The sequence below is a fragment of the Rhinolophus ferrumequinum genome, chromosome 2 (assembly GCF_004115265.2).
Source record: "Rhinolophus ferrumequinum isolate MPI-CBG mRhiFer1 chromosome 2, mRhiFer1_v1.p, whole genome shotgun sequence".
Classification (NCBI taxonomy): domain Eukaryota; kingdom Metazoa; phylum Chordata; class Mammalia; order Chiroptera; family Rhinolophidae; genus Rhinolophus; species Rhinolophus ferrumequinum.
In genome coordinates, this window is record NC_046285.1 from 73,378,935 (window position 1) to 73,395,746 (window position 16,812).

The window sequence follows — 16,812 nt, forward strand, 5'->3', positions numbered from 1 at the left end:
TTAGCTTGTGTGCTTTTGTGTTAAAAAGATGGTGTGTTTGCTTTGTAAGAATTACCCCCCAAAATGCACAGACCTCTTATGTATTGTAATAATTTTCAAATCAATAGGCTTCATGAAGTGATGACCTAAGCTTGTAATTGCAATTAGCTTTTCCAACAAATCAGTTGATTTCTCTTTAGGTACCAGGCTTAATGGAATTCTCTAAGGATAAGGTAAGATATGGCATTAATTAAAATCTCTAGGAAAGTCATACCTGCCCAAAATATAACTAGAAAATGTATTTAAATACTGTTTTGGGTCTTTATGACCTCATTTTGAGATTACAGAATTACACATGAAGTATACTAGCAATATATCTATTCTGAATAATTTAGATAATGCCAATGGAGTAACTTCTATACATGGTTTTAATTCTAGGATTCTCTTTAAAATGTTCCATTTCTTGGCTTGAGCAACTTGTTCTATTCCTAGTCACTAGGGAACATACTGAGAGTCTCCAAACAAAATTCTTGACCCTCATGAGTCTACTGAGTAACAACCAAGTTTCTCTTTATACTATTCATTATTGGTGGTGGAAATAAAGAAAGGAGGGATGTGGAAATGTGTTAAGACTACTGGAGAAAGTGTCAGAGGAGGTTGTTCCTTGCAAACCAATGATGCCATTGTTTACGTGGCCACTGTACAAAAAGGAAGCGATGATCCACAACTGTAAGGCCATAGAGTATTGAACTTCAGGCTCTGAGGATCTAGGTTTGAATCCTTGCTCCACCATTTCTGTGAGATACTGTGCAATTCAGTTTACATTTCGGAGCCTCTTATTCATTTGCAAGGGGATATAATGATACTTCATAAAAATATTGAGAAGTGTAACTATGCTAATACCTATAAAAATGACTTGTAAATTTTAAATCCCAACATAAATGCACTTTCAGGGACTAAATATGAATGCTTTATTTTTTCTTTTACATTTCCAGTAAATGCATTTTTCATAAGATTCAGCATAAATTCATCTACCAAAGGGGATTATGGGAAAAACAAGTTACATTTTGATAGAAAAAATCTTACATTAAACAATAGGTACTTTAAATAAGTGAAACCAGACCATTGAAAAAAGAGCCATTATATTACAGCACATTCATTTAGTGCAGGCTGCATTTCTAGAGATACATTTATTTTTTAAGAATTTTTCAAAAGGGAACAAAAATATTGAAACTAAAGTTATGCTGACTTTAAGCATATGCCATAGCTTACTAAATTTGCAATAAATCAGTGAAGTTAAATAGCAACTGCAAAATTATTTCTTTCTTACTATATTTATTTAGAATATCTTGAGGGTATTTACAAAGTTAATTTTAACTGAAATTTTCAACTTAAACTAATAATCGCATACTAACTATGGTGATATGGTCAAGACTATGGTGTTTAGGATGAAAGTGAATATTAGATCCTTTGCTTAGTTGGATAAGTCACTTATCTTCTTTATGTTCAGTTTCCTCATCTGTAAAATGATTGTAATAGCAATAGTACTTGCCCCATCAGTTTGTTGTGAAGATCAACTGACTTATTACATATAAAATAAATGGAGCCACGTAGTCACATAATAAGGATGACCTATTATTACTATTATCATTATTTCCAAAATGTCAGTTACAAAAGAAATTTCTCCCTCTCCCTCTCTCTCTTCAATTCATAGCAAGGTAACCTTCTAAGTGCAATTACTTTGAATTCAAATTCTCTATGCAATTTTTATATTATTTTTATCAAGTAGCTGCAAAAAATAGCTGCATTGTATGATATGGAGGAAGGTTGTAAGTTTGCAGATTATACAGTATTACTGAATTATTAGTTCTTGTTCATGAAGGCAAATACTCACAGACCAGTCTACAACACAACTAATAAAAATTGATTTGTTCTTTTGGTCTATATTTCCTTTAAGTTATCAACAACACAAGTTAGTCATAATTAACAGTTATAATTACCAGTCATACATCGTTTCACATATTTGCATCATATTCTTACATTCAGAGTTACATTTGAACTTCACAAAACAGGGAGGTAGACTAGGCACTATCATTAATAGTGGTAGAATTTAACTTTTTGAATTGAGGTAGCCATGGTTGAGAAACTTCTATTCCAGAAGAGTATTAAGAAATTACATGAGCTTTTGTAGCCTAAAGTAAAATGAGATATCCTAAATCTTTTAGCTGAATTCTCAAATCCTCTTTCATTCATGCATCATTACAGGACAATAGTAGGAACAGATGTCACATTAAGAGCTAACAGTGTTTGTTTTACACATAACATTGATCTATCCGCCAACGTGTCAAGAAGATAAATTTTAAATGTAGCTATTCATTTATTTATGAAGTGCAGGCCCCTCCATGACCTAGAAAATTTCTCGGTTCAAGGTATGACAAGTGCAGATAATTTCTCGATTGCAAATTCAAATGTTGGTCTACATTTCAAAATAAGAAAATTGAGACTCTAAGAGATTATATTTATTCCTGTTTTAAACAACTTTACTGAAATGTTTTGACATATAGCAATTGTGTATATTTAACAATTGTGTATACATTGATGTTATATATGTATACATTGTACAAAGATCATCATCATCAAGGTAAATATGTTCAACCCATCATCTCCCCATAGGTACCAATGTGTGTGCATGTGTGTATATGTGTGTGTGTATGTGTGTGTTTTGAGGAGATTTAATATATAAAAACTCAACAGCAAAAATAATAATAACTCAATTAAAAATTGAGCAGAGGACTTAAATAGACATTTCTCAAAAGAAGACCCACAAATTGTCAATAGGTACATGAAAAGCTGTTCAACATCACCAGTCATCAAGAAAACGCAAATCAAAACCACAATGAGATATCACCTCAAACTTGTTAGAATGACAATTATCAAAAAGGTAAGAAAATAAGTGTTGGCGAGGATTGGAGAAAACTGAACCCTTGTACACTGTTGCAGGGGAATGTAAACTGGTACAGCTATTATGTAAAACAATAAGAGCATCTTCAAAAAAATTAAAAATAAAACTACTATATGATCCAGCAATTCCACGTCTGGGTATATAGTCAAAGGAAATGAAATCTGGATCTCAAAAAGATACAAGAACTCCCATATTCATTGCAGGAGTATTCACAATAACCAAGACTTGGAAGCAACCTAAATGCTCATTACGGACAGATGGATAAAGAAAAGGTAGTATACACAATGGAATATTAAGGAAGGAAACCCTGCCATATGCAATAACATGGATGTATGTGGAGAGCATTACTCTAAGTGAAATAAGCCAGACATGGAAAGACAAATATTGCATAATCTCATTTTTATGTGGAAATGAAAATAATCAGACTCACAGAAGCAGAAAGTAGAATGATGTTTGGTTGCTAGAGGCAGAGGTGGGTAGGAAATGAGGAGAGGCTGGTCAGAGAGTACAAAGTTTCAATAAAGATGAATGAATTCTGGAGAGCTAACGTACACTTGGGGACGAATAATAGTTAACAACACTGTTGTGTAGTCATTCCTTCACTTAGTAAATATTTATTGAATGCCTTTTTTATAGTGGACCCAGAGAATCCAGGGATCACACCTATTATTTATTATTTTGTTTTAAAGATACACCTTCAATCCCATGCTAAGTAACTTACTAGCTAGTGTGGGAAATGCAATTTGACAAGTTACTTTAAATTAACTAAAGGGAAGATTGGAGTTCACACTCACTAAAATCCAACCTTTCTGGGTTCCAATGTAGTTTCAGTCTTCACACTCTAAGCTGACTATTCAGAAATTACTGCCTCATTAAAAAAATTCACTGTCTTTCCCCTCTATTTAAACAGCCATGTCATTTTAACAGGGTTTAAAGTCATTACTCAGAGGATGCAAAATATATCTACCCACTCATTAAGACAGTCAGCTTTTATAATTATGACAGTTGATGTGTTTATGATCCCATTAAACATTCTCTTATTCTTCCTTCATTTAATTTTCAACCATAAAAGAAACAGCTCACTATGAAAAACCATTTCCTGTCCCTTGGAATATTGATTTGAAGGAGACATTTTTGCAACACATTCACGTAACATGAGGGTTTTACTTAAACCTGAAGGAATGTCCATTAATTTATTTTCTGGTATGAGGTTAAGAATTGCTCTGGAATAACAGTGGGTTCAAATTCTGGCCCTACTACTTATTAGCGGTGTGACTAGGTTGCCATGTAACGAATTACCCCCAAATTTGGTAGCTTAAAAACAACAACAATTATTTTGTTGTCTGAGTTACAGTGAATCAGGAATTTGGGACAGGCTTGGCTAGGCAGTGCTGGCTCCAAATTTCTCATGGGGTTGTAGTTAGATAATGTGACTGAAGGCAGAAGGGCAGAAGGGGGAATGGACCTGCTGGGGCCTGGCTAGCTTCTCTCTCTCTCTCTCTCTCTCTCTCTCTCCTTGTAGTCTCAAGCTTCACCAGGTGGTCTCTCACTTGGACTAGTTTGGGCTTCCTCAAAGCACAATGGCCCCAGGGCAGTTGGACTGGCAGCTGACCGCTCAGGACTCCAGCAGAGGTATTCTGATCATCAAGGTAGATGTTGTATCTTCTTTCCTGACCTAGCTTTGAAAGTCACTCTGTGTCACTCTCTGTCGCAATATGTTGGTTTCATGCCAATTGCAGACCCATCCAGATTCAAGCAGAGGCTATAGACTTCCCATCTTGTGGGAATGGCAAGGGTTGAGAAGAACCTGGGCAAAGGGAGATATGGCTTTGGATGTTTGGAAAATAAAATCTGCCACAGTGACCTTGGTCAGGTCAGCTAACTTTTCTGTGCTTCAGTTTCCTTACCTAGAAAATGGATATAATACATGGCACTTCATAGGGTTCTTGAGATTTAAAGGAGTTAATGTAGTTTATGTGCTTATGACAGTGCTTAGCGCAGAGAATGTCATTCCATAAATTTTACTTTTTAACTTAAAGTATTTAAATATTATTAATATCTTCAAGTCTCAGCACAAATATCACCTCTGCTGTGGAGCCCTTTCTAGCATTCTCACTGGTTTTTTATTCTCTGCTTAAGCTGAGCTTGGCTTTGAAGTGCTCTGTTTTCTGATGCATCTTTCTAGATTTTATCGTAATTATATAATCATGGGCCCAGGTCCTCCAGTGTGCCATGAACTTCTTGGGACCAGGAAAAAAAATTGTTGCTAAGTACCACAGGTAGTTTTATTAGGAATGACTCAGTCCAAAGTACAGGCACAAAAAGCAGCAATGAAAATGTAGATTAAGGAAGATGGTGAAAACAAGGTAGAACAACACAAAATAAAGAAAATGCAGATGCATGGATAATGAATGTCTGACTTCCATTTTACTCTTCTGTCAAAGCTTTAAACGTTGCAATTGCCTTAATAAGGGGTTGCAGGAGATGGTGGGATTTTCAGATGAGAACACAGAGCAGTGAATGGAAAGCTTTTTCCTCAAATTAACATCTTGAAAGTAGATTAAATTTGTTGTAATAGACTAGCTAAGATATAACTAGCTTTCCTATCACTGTAATTTAGCATTGAAAGTGCGCATAATTAAAAACATTTACTGAAAGAAAACTGCATTTGAGAATAACTTAAACTTTGAACCTGTAAATGATGTAAATCTGTGGCACTCTATTCCTTTTAGAAATCAACATTGATGTCAATCTAATACAACAAAAAGATCTGTCCTTGAGTATTATATCAAAACGTACAAAATCTTTAGCAATAAGGATAACTGCCAGCTCCTTTAAGCAACATGAATGTACCTGTAAATTATTGGAGAGTCCTACAAAATCTAAGCAGGACTTGGTTTCCTGCCCCAAGAGTAATTATTTAAATTCAATAACAAAAGAAAATCATAGTACAAATTTCAAAAAGTCATTTGTGAATAATACAGCCCTAGATTTTTTTTTTTTCCCTCCAGAGCCCAGAGATGTTTAAAAAAGATTTTGCAGTTGAACTCTAGGAATGTCACATTTCAGAAACAACAGATGAAGAAACTCTAATTAGCTGTGATGAACGTTGATTATAGAGCACGGATATAACAATGATTACAAAAGAAAAAAAAAAGAGGTGATACATTGGTCCCACATATGGAGTGCGGTTGTGTAATTAGTGAAATTTAATCACAACAGGAAAATGTGATGTATTTGTATTTATACCATTTTGTGGATTTGCAGGCAGAACTGTCCTCAGAAAATACAATAGAAATAAAAGTGTCCTTATTTTACATGTTTTATCTTTAAACCATTTAATTCATGAAGATCCTTTTTTTCTTGTTCATTTTCCAGCCCCTCCCTACACCCCACAGAAAACCCATTTCTTTTTCAACAAAATACTCAGTACTATTATCTTATTAGTGTGGTATTTTCAGAAAATCTTTAGCTCATGAGGATTAATGGATAATACACATATGCTCATAGGGAAAAATAGGCCCTGTTTTATGTGAAATATTTGATTTTAAAGATATGGTCTCTCATTTGGGTTTTGGAAGAGAAACAAATATGACAGTTGCACTTAAAGATGAGGCCATGAGCAGGACTGGTGCCCTCAGGTTCTGTGACATTAGACACAGTTTTGCGGGTTCATGAATAAATCCCAACATATGAGAAGTCATTTGGTCAGCTGAACTCCAACAGAAGATGTAGTAACCTGTTAAGAGGTCACAGGGTTTATCTTAAACCAGAGTCTGTCTTGAAGCATGCTGTCTTTTGATTTTCTGATTAAGTGATGGATGAGAAGAAGAGGTCACCTAGGCAGTACAGAGAAAAACTAGAACAAAAAAACCACACACACACACACACACACACACACACACACACACACACACAAAAACAAAAACCTTGGCTTGCCCACATTTTTCCCAGCAAGAGATTTCTGCTTTGTACTGATTACTCACAAATCCTTTTCTCCAAGCAAACTTTTCCTTTGCATTTTTTTTTGGGGGGGATAATGTTCTATAATTAGGTATTTCTGCTGGAATGAGGAACAAACATGAAAAAGCTATTCTTGCAATACATTTGTAAAAGGTATCTGAGTTGAGTTATCATTGGTGAAGTTAAATTAAACTATATAATTTATCATTATGACAGTGTATCTGCGTTTGCCCTGGAAACTCCACTTAAATATAATAAAATAGAAATAGCATGAATCATTAGAAGGTTAAACACAGAGAAACAACACACACACACGCACACACACATCTTATACATTGATACTTGCAGTTTCTTTAACATCTATATATAACAATTTTACTAGACTCAACCTGGTACAATGCAAATATAATCACCTGCATGATAATTTTGCTTAAACTATTCAGGAGTCCATCATCCTGCAATTTAAACTCTAGAAAAGTTTCTCTTGGATGGAAAATGATTTTTCATAAAATATATTGTGAATACGTGAAGAAAACCTACCTCCTTTTTCACCTACATCTACTAAAGATCTATCAAAACAGGTTTTCCAATTCCCTTTGGTGAGATATTCATGAAAGAGATTAGAAGTCTTCTCCTCTTCCCCCAATATATACAAATCAACTAGTTCCAATGACTGTTGGGACAAGGCGAGTTTCTCAATATATGAGTCAAGCAAGCACTAGATGCAAATGACCTGTTTATACCATATAAGTGGTGGGCAAGAATAAGATTGTTGACAAGAAGAAAGGGACTGAGTGTCAGATCTTCTGCTATATTAAGAGAAGTTGTACATTTCATATGAAATCTCTCAGTCTTTAAATGTTGGCACAATTTATATTAACCAAACAAAGCATTATTGTGTCTGATTTGACCCACCAACTGCCAATTTGCGTATTCTCCATCCTATTGCTGTTAAAATGACTATCAAGCGGAGTGTGAAACCTCAGTGACACGCTGTAGCCAGAGGATGACAGAGCTGAACCAGACAGATTAGAACCTTGCCACCAACGGCCTTATAGAAAACCTGCCTGGGGTGTGGGGCACTTCAAACTAAATTAAGCCAAATCAATAACATGAAGATCACTGGATGGTAAAAGGGTAGAGCGAAATGGGAGTGGGAAGTGAGTTCCTGAGAGGGAGGTGCCAAGAAAAACTGGTTGTTATAGAAGACATTGGTCAGCTGAGGGGCCTAAAGAAAACTGGTTCACTAAACGCAACCAGATATCAAGTATTATTCACAGAGGGAGAAACAAATTTCCAGGAATAGCATTAAGAACGAATGAACTCTGACAACACTTATGACAAAGTGAAAATCTTTAAGCCACCTGTTTTGGCTTCTTGAAATCAAAGGTACCAGGATGGAACCCAGAAAAAGGACCTGATGGAAACTAAGACTGCGAAAAATGTATCTGTCACAGCAAGTGCGTATTTTGTGAGCTGATAAATTAGCACAGGGACAAACGAGGTTTATAATTTAAGAGTTGGCATAAATTACTGTGCAGTAACATGGCAACTGAAATGTATAAGAGTCCTCTCTAACGATCTGCAATCGCCCACTTTACGGGAATCTCCTGGATGTTTAAATAGGAGGATGAAAATTAAAATTCTCAGTTTTATTTTAATGTGTTTCATCATTCTCACCTTTAGCTGTAGGACTATGGCATACATGAAAGAGAAATGGCACAAAACCTTCTATGCCACCATTAGAGCCCACCCATTAAATGTAAAGAACATCCTTTCAATAACTTGAGCGATTTTCTTGAGCCAGAGTTTCACAGACTTGACAGTTTGAGAGGGCCGAAAAGGACTTCTTGACAAGGGAGGAATCCTCCAAAGCAAGTTGAGCATGAGGTCACCAGGAGGATGGATTGGCACATTTACTGTATTCAACTTAGAAGACAAGCCAGGGCAAAAATAACACCTTGACTATCTCCAAGGCAAGAGAAAATGAGACTGTTTTCTGAAAGAATCTGCTATTTAGAGAGTGAAGGAAAAGTGAGCATTTGGATTAGGAAGCAAGGTCAAGCTAATAAAAGCAGTTAAGTAGAAACTGTCACTGTCTAGAAAATAGCACCTAGATCTCAAACCAAATAAAGAGGGTAAATTCTAGTGCTACCTTGCAAAGCCTGAACTATAAAGGAAGGAAAAAAAGAATCGGATTCCCATGTCTCTTCCTTGGCTAGCTTTAGTTCTCTTCCACAGCTCCAGAATAATATGGTTTTAAAAATCATCAAAGCACACTGTTGGCATAAGAATTCACACTTTCTTTACCATAACCCCAGCAAGCTGTTCTGATCTAGATATCCCAAAAAGGAAAATGAAGCTCTGTCAACTTCTTGGTTACCTAGCTGGTGAGGAGAAAAGTCAGGATTAAAGCCCAATAGGTCGTCAGACACTTTAGTGTAATGACATTTTAAACACACCAATTGTGGACATTACTCATTCATAGGGTCCTGAGGAATCAGAGCTGATTCAACAGCACATAACACACATTCTTTCAATGTTCTCCCAACTGTTTGCTTTTTATTATTATGATTATTTTTTATCTTCATCCACATCTGTCTGATTCCTCTGATCTTGCCATCCTTGGATAATTGTCCTCCACTCCGCCTAAGGCACCTAGACAGCATTATTCACTGATCCTGTTATTGTAGGGCAAAGTTGCAATGAACTGTTAAAAGATTTGTTGGCTTATTTGCCCAGAAGTACAGAGCTGAGGCAAAGACAATGCAACTGACAACAACGAAAACAAATTCTCAAAATGAGGCAAATAAAGTGTTCTACTGCCACAGCAACAGGACTGGAGAAAAGTCGGGGCAAGGGAGACAGGAGTTTGGAGTGTAGATCTGAAGACCAGAAAAAGTAACAGCTGGAATGTTCAAATTTGAAAGAAACCAGTGAACTTCAGAGAAAGGAAGAAAAACTTGCATATGATAAAAATTAACTTCTATTTACTGTACTGATATGTCTCTAAAAGTGCACCAGGGAGAAGCAATTTAACAAATGTATCTTTTCTGTTTAGACATCAGTTTTGATTTGTGATAGAAACTTGTCTTTCAAATGTTACATTTTCCATAACTAGAAAAGATCAGAAAAACAAACTCTCTAAGCTGTTTATGAACTAAATTCTATTTTGACTTGTAAAATAGAGGAGAATTTCAATAAAAGATCTACAATACAAGGGAAAAATAGACACTATGCTTAGTTCATTTTCTTTAAGGACCTGGGTCTCTCAAAAACATAATCAACAAGCATTTTGCATATCATAGATTCAAATTTAAATGATCTTTAATAAAGAGGAACAAAGACCTAGAATAAACACTTAAATACACACACACACACACACACACACACACAGCACTACTGTAGCAGGATAAAGATTGAAGAATAGACATGGTTTTCAGAAGCTTGGGAAGTGAGAAGTACCTCTCACCTTTCACTTGCAGCCTCATCTCCCAAATGACAAAGCTGCTATTGATCATGAACCAGTGTCTAGTGCCTGAAAGCTAAAATCCAAGTAATTATTGCTGATGGTTGAAGAGTTCTGTTTGGGTAAAGAGAGGGAGCTAGATTGAGATCATTATCCAACAATTTATAATTCTTTAAACTGCTGGTCAGCCTGGATGTCTTTGAAACTAAACATCTAAAGCAGGGGTGTCCAAACTTTTTTCAACGTTTTTCACCAAGGGCCATATGCGGTAAAATACACAAACAGCCGGGCCACTCACTCGACGTGAAGTACGTATTGCCTCACCTGGTTTATTTAAGCAAACTAAAAATATTTTTGGAATTTGCTGCGGTCCAATTAACAATGGATTGCGGACCGCAGTTGGCCCACGGGCCGCAGTTTTGACACCCCTGATCTAAAGCATTTTAATTGCAGAGACACTTGTTGGTGTAAAAATCAGCTACTGGTATGCAGGCAAATTAGTTCAATTTTGCATACACGTTGTAAGTATCCATCCTTCTCTTCAATCTCCTCTCCAACCACTGCCCTCGCCACCAACCCATCCCAACTGCCACAGATACTATGAATTCCTTTCATGTTGGGGACAGCTATGACCATAAAACTTAACTCATGAAAATATTAATACATCTTTATTTTCCCTTCATGCTTTTCTCTCCGTTTATTTATGCAACAAAGAACTGGTTCCCTCCTGCCTTTAGAAAGAGAAATCAAAGGATCTCCCAATTCTTATGACCTTTGAGAAATATCTGTCACTCGGGAAAGTGGACTCATTCACAACATTTATCATTTTTTGATAAAATTTATTTTATCAAAATAGTTGCTGAACCCCAAATTATAAAATAAGCCTACATATTTAATATTGAACTCCCCAGGCTTGGGTGCGACTGAGTTGGGGGAGACAGAACTTTGGAGCCTAGATCTGAAGACCAGAAAAACACACCAAAAACTGGAATTAATTTTTTAGGATCTCTACTCTCAGCAATTTGAATTCCTCCCCAAAGTCACCAATTTCCCTGTTGACACACACTCAAGTTCATTGTGTGTTACTCTTGTATTGTAGTGAATTGCTCATGGCTTCAAAAAAACACTAGAAATAATATTGCTTCTCCGCTGGCTACTTTTCCTTTCTGTTTTTTTTTTTTTTTTTTTTTTTTTCATTTTCTGCCTCAGCCCTCATTCCCTACACCCATCACATCTCTTTATATCCTCAGAAACCTCCTCTTCAAATTCTCTTTAAGCTGGCAGCTGCTTCCATAATTTTCTGAAAAATACATTTTCAACGGCACCAAGAATCTCCTTATTGTGAGCTCAGTGGCTTTTTCTCCACTGCAATTTGCCTTGAGCCATAACAGTTTAAAAAGGAAGTTTCTGAGCTGATGCCAGGTTCTCCACGTGATATAAACACTGTCTCTTTGTTTCCATATTTTCAATCTGTCATGCCCATTTTACTCTTGGTTTCCAGACTAATTGTCCTTAAAATGTATTTGCATGTCATCATTCTCTTGCCCTGATACTGTCAATTGTTCCCCTTCTATTACTGCATCAAACCTAAATTCCTTTCCTCACCTCACATGGTCCTCCATCAGATTGTGCACAGAAGTTATTTGTTGGGAGCCAAATTTAAGCAAGATTAACCTGGCAGTTTGTATGCTGCAGCCATTCCCTGTGAAGAATGAGAATATGTAGGATAAAAATAGAAGTAATATTCCTTATTCCATTTAGTTGTATTCATATTTAATTTCAGGTTATAACAAATTAGAACTTTAGTCTTTATAAAATAAATGAAATTGCTTGAAGGGAAAAAAAATCTTGTGATCGCTGAGGGATTCATAATCTCATTCTGATAAAAATATTTATTAAAGTTTTCTCCAATTGCCTGTTTTTTAGGAGTGCATTGATGGCTATGAGTGATCAGATGCAAAGCTCCTACATAAGTCTACAGTTATCACATATAACATAAGAGAATGGTTACTATTATGAATTCAATTTATTTGTTAATACTTCATTAGTTTCATGTTAATATTTCTTTCTTGAAGCCTAACCTACAGAGAATTTCATTACCACTACCATTCAGGTGTCAAATCTCTTTCTATGACAAAACAAAGGAAAATCTTTTACAAAAATAGATCTTTATTTTTGTAGACAAAAGAAACAGGAAAAAAAAAAGATTAAATCTTCATCAGTTTAACTCACAAAGCAAATGCGTAGGGAAATAGCATTATTCACCATTTAAATTGTCTAATTAGTCTTGGGAGTCTTTTTTTTTTTTTTTTTTTTTTTTTAGTCTGTCTAAGGCAAAGGAATTCTATACCCAGTTAAAATAATGCTAAATTTATAAATAGTAGATTTAAGTAAATCCTCCACTGAAAGAAATAAATCACTTCCGTGCTGAGGACGCTCTATTAAGATACCATCTGAAAGAGCTATCGAGCCCTAAAGTGAAATACATGCATTTTTAAAAGGATAAACATAGGGGAAAATGTCTGTTATGCTTTACAGTGACTATTTCCATCCAACTATTCAAGAGCTCCCTGATTTATTCTCAAGAAACAACCGTGACTCTTTAAACATTGTTTACGATGGTCATGAGAACATACACAGAGCTTCAATACAAACTACCTGCTAGTACACTTCCTTTTGAGAGTAAAACATTCTTAAAGCATCATTTACTTTCACAAACAGCATATGCTCACCATGTGGCACCATTCTTGTTAACACCAAAGTAGCAATTTGAGCTTAACAGCTTGGGAGCTCTGTTTATAATAAAAATCGTATGTGATGTCAAGTCCTCAGAGTCTCAGATGTCAAAGGTGATCATGAACATAAATGCAAATTCCCCAAATCTGCTCTGCTGGGAAAATGATTCTTGCCAAGGCCAAAGAATCCAGTAGAAATACAAATGCTTGGTTTCCAGCTTCTAATAAGCCCAGGAACTGTCTTTTGAATTTCACTGCATCACCTTCATCTGGTTCTAATGTACACACATGTCTAGTGAATTAGTTCCCTTTGGGGGAAAATTCTGTTGTCTCAAGAGCTTGAGATTTTCAATGAAGTGACAATGATCTGATACAAATTGTTGAAAGTTTTATATTACAACTGTTCTCTTCCTTTTATATGAACCGACTATTTACTTTTTGAGCACCTTCAAACCTTCTAACATTGCAGAATAATGTTTAAAACATGGCATTATTAAGAAAGTTTAAGAATACAGCTGTGAAAACAGACCTATGTCATTATAATCAGTGAGTAAGTCCCTTAACTGGGATTTCAGAATATAAAAGGAGCCCATGGAGAGAATTGGCAGGGAAAGAATCAAAGAAAGAAAAGAGAGAAAGAAAGGGGAAAAAATCCATCAAGCAAAGAGACAGGGTGTTTCCATTCTTGACAACCCATTTGAGAAAATAAAAGTAATTCAGTATTTGAGTACAAGACTTCTCTTATGGGGGAGGGAGGTGTAGTTACTACATTGGCTTGTATAATCACTTTGTGTATTATTTATTAAAGAACTTATTCTTTTCAATTTTAATTGGTTATTTACCTATCTGTTTTTCCTGCAGACTGTGAGTTCTTCAAGTGACAGACACATGTTGTATGTATTCTACAAACTAGGGCCTAGTTTGTAGGTATCCAATGTTTATGGCTAAATAAATAATAGAGACTAGAAATAATATAGAAAACACATTTTTTGGTCAGACTAAGATTCAGAGGTAGGATAATATTTGGAGAAAAAAAAATTGTTCCATACTAGCATTGTATTAATGGAAAGAAATATTCAATATACATTAGCATGCTATGATAGATGACCATGTAGAATAAGCAAACTATGCAGCATTCAGCTGGGGAGACCTCATGTCAAGATAGGCTATAGTCTAACAATGTGTGTTTTTCCTTTGGGCACTGAACTCCCTGGTTTCAGGAACAGAGAAGGCACACAGACAGTAATATATTATTCATGTGACTTGGTTTTGGAGAATGATGTCCTAATAAGTGAGGATAATGAGTACTCAACAGTCCTACTGAAAGAATAGTTCAGATAAATCCAAACTGGTTAAGAAAGAAGAGATTTCCTAAAGGGGCTTGAATGGACTGATGGATTGGAGAAAGTAGCATCCTATTTCAGCTGTGCCCCAGGCACTGCCCCTCAAGACAGGCATTGCCTGTCTTCTCTTGTCAGATTTCCCAGTGTCTATAAGGAATCATCTTTTTCCTCAAGATCTATAAACAATGTCTGCAACTCTTACCTTCTTCCATTCCTTCCATCCTAAAATAGTTCCATCCTAAAATAGTTCCAATAGTTCCATTTAGTCTGTTCCATTAAAACATGGTCATTTCCTTTTTGTTTCTTCCATTTTAATGCAAACTTCTTTATCTCCATTTGGACACCAATCTTTCTGTTTTCTACTCACTAGACTCTACCTTCCAGCTCCATCACTCTGAAGATACAGCTCTCACTGAAGTCACCAACGACCTCCTAATTGCCAAGTCTATGGACACTTAGCCCTCATTGTCCTGAAGGTTTCTGTTGCATTTGATATTGTTGAACCCTCCTTCAAACATTGTACAAAATAATTGACAGGGGGTGGCCAGTCAGCTCAGTTGGTTAGAGTGCAGTGCTGGTAGCACCAAAGTTGCCGGTTTGATCCCCTCCTGCGCCACTGTGAGAAGAACTGACAATAATAGTCTAGTTATGAGAATTAATTTAAGTAAAGTGCTTAGCACAGCTTTTTGCATATAGTACGTGCTCTAAAAAATGTCTGCTAATATTATTATTCTATTATTTTTCACAGTTGTCTTTGTGATTCCTCTTTCTGTGTCTCCTTTTAAATGTAGGTGTCCCTCACTCAGTGCCATGATCATCCACACACTCTTGCTGAATTATCTTACCAGTCTTTTGGTTTCAACAGCTGTTACGACTCTTACATCTCTATCGCCAGCCAAGTGAGCACTCTCTCTCTCTCCCCATATGTATACTGGGGGTGCCAAAAAAATGTACACACATTTTAAGAGATGTTATCTATGCTGAAGCAGCAGTTCGCCATAATCAGAAGTGTCTGGACGCTGATGGGAACCGCTTTGAGCACCTCTCGTATTTGCAGAAGTCAAAGGTGACTTGTATTCATCTTTTGTTATCGGTATATATTGAGTATTACAATTAATAGAGTTTTTTCCTTTCTTAAAATGTATATACTTTTTTATGGCATCCTCTGTGTGTGTTTATATACATATATATATATACATATATATATATGTATATATATGTGTGTGTGTATATATATACACATACGTATATATGTATACATATATACGTATATGTATACATATATATATCACACATATATATATATAAATATACATAGATTTATATACATATAAATCTAATTTCCTGATGGAGATCTCCATCTTGATTGGCAAGTGTCCTGGGGTGGTAAAATCACCCCCAGTTTGGAACCATATATAAGTGCCTAACTTATATATGGTTATTTGTGATTTTCCTCGAGTGACTGTAAATTTTCTGAGAACCAACACAATGTCTCATTCATCTCTGTGTCCCTCAGACATAGCACAGATTCCCACACATACTTAAGCCACAAATCCAACTCTACAATTCTCAATTTAGAAAATCTTACCTTAATGTGAGATCATATCTATACCCCATCCCCAAAACAGTCCCTGCATAGACTATTACATTTAGTCAGGATTTCTTTTAAAAAGAAGCATCTGGAATATTTCAATAATGATAAAAATACATCTTAAGTGGATGGTGACTAAAATTTTGAAATAAGAGAATATTGTTAAATTTAGAAATCTGATGAACTTTACTTCAGAAAAGGTTTGAATAATAATATACTCTATTAAAAGAATGATTTGCTGGTTATTTTTAAAATAACCTAAGAAAATAAGAGCTTCTAAAAATTTCCCAGCAGCCTAAGAGACTTGAAGAAAATAATAAAGTACTAGGGCTGCTACATCTGAAGCCATCACATCCATGGCTCCATGTCAATTTATAATGGTAAATGTGCCACAGAAACAAATTTGTCATGGGAATTTTCACAGCAATAAATATCACAGTCTGGTGGCAGTAGATGGAGTTATGGATCACACCCTCACAAGTCTTAGGCCTACTTTTCGGAATGTGACATGTGTAAAGCACATTAGCTGAGACCTTCAAATCTTTTCATGCTTCAGAAACCAGACCAGATTGGCTGAATTGTACAATATGTGTGCTGCAACACAATAAGTTATCCCCATTAGCCACACCCCAACTGATTGTGGGGGATGACTTTGCTAAAAACAGATCTTCAAACCAATATGATACAGCAGTAATGAGGATCGATCTTAAAATCATTTTCATCTAAGAATTATAAAGTTGTCCATTTTTCGAAGGCATGAAAATATTTAA

General features: G+C 35.7%; 1 protein-coding gene across 1 annotated transcript in view; it reads right to left on the minus strand.

Annotated features, from left to right (window-relative positions):
- LOC117036907 (EGF-like and EMI domain-containing protein 1) overlaps positions 1-16,812 on the minus strand; it is a 567,893-nt gene that overhangs the window by 219,821 nt on the left and 331,260 nt on the right. The window lies entirely within an intron of this gene.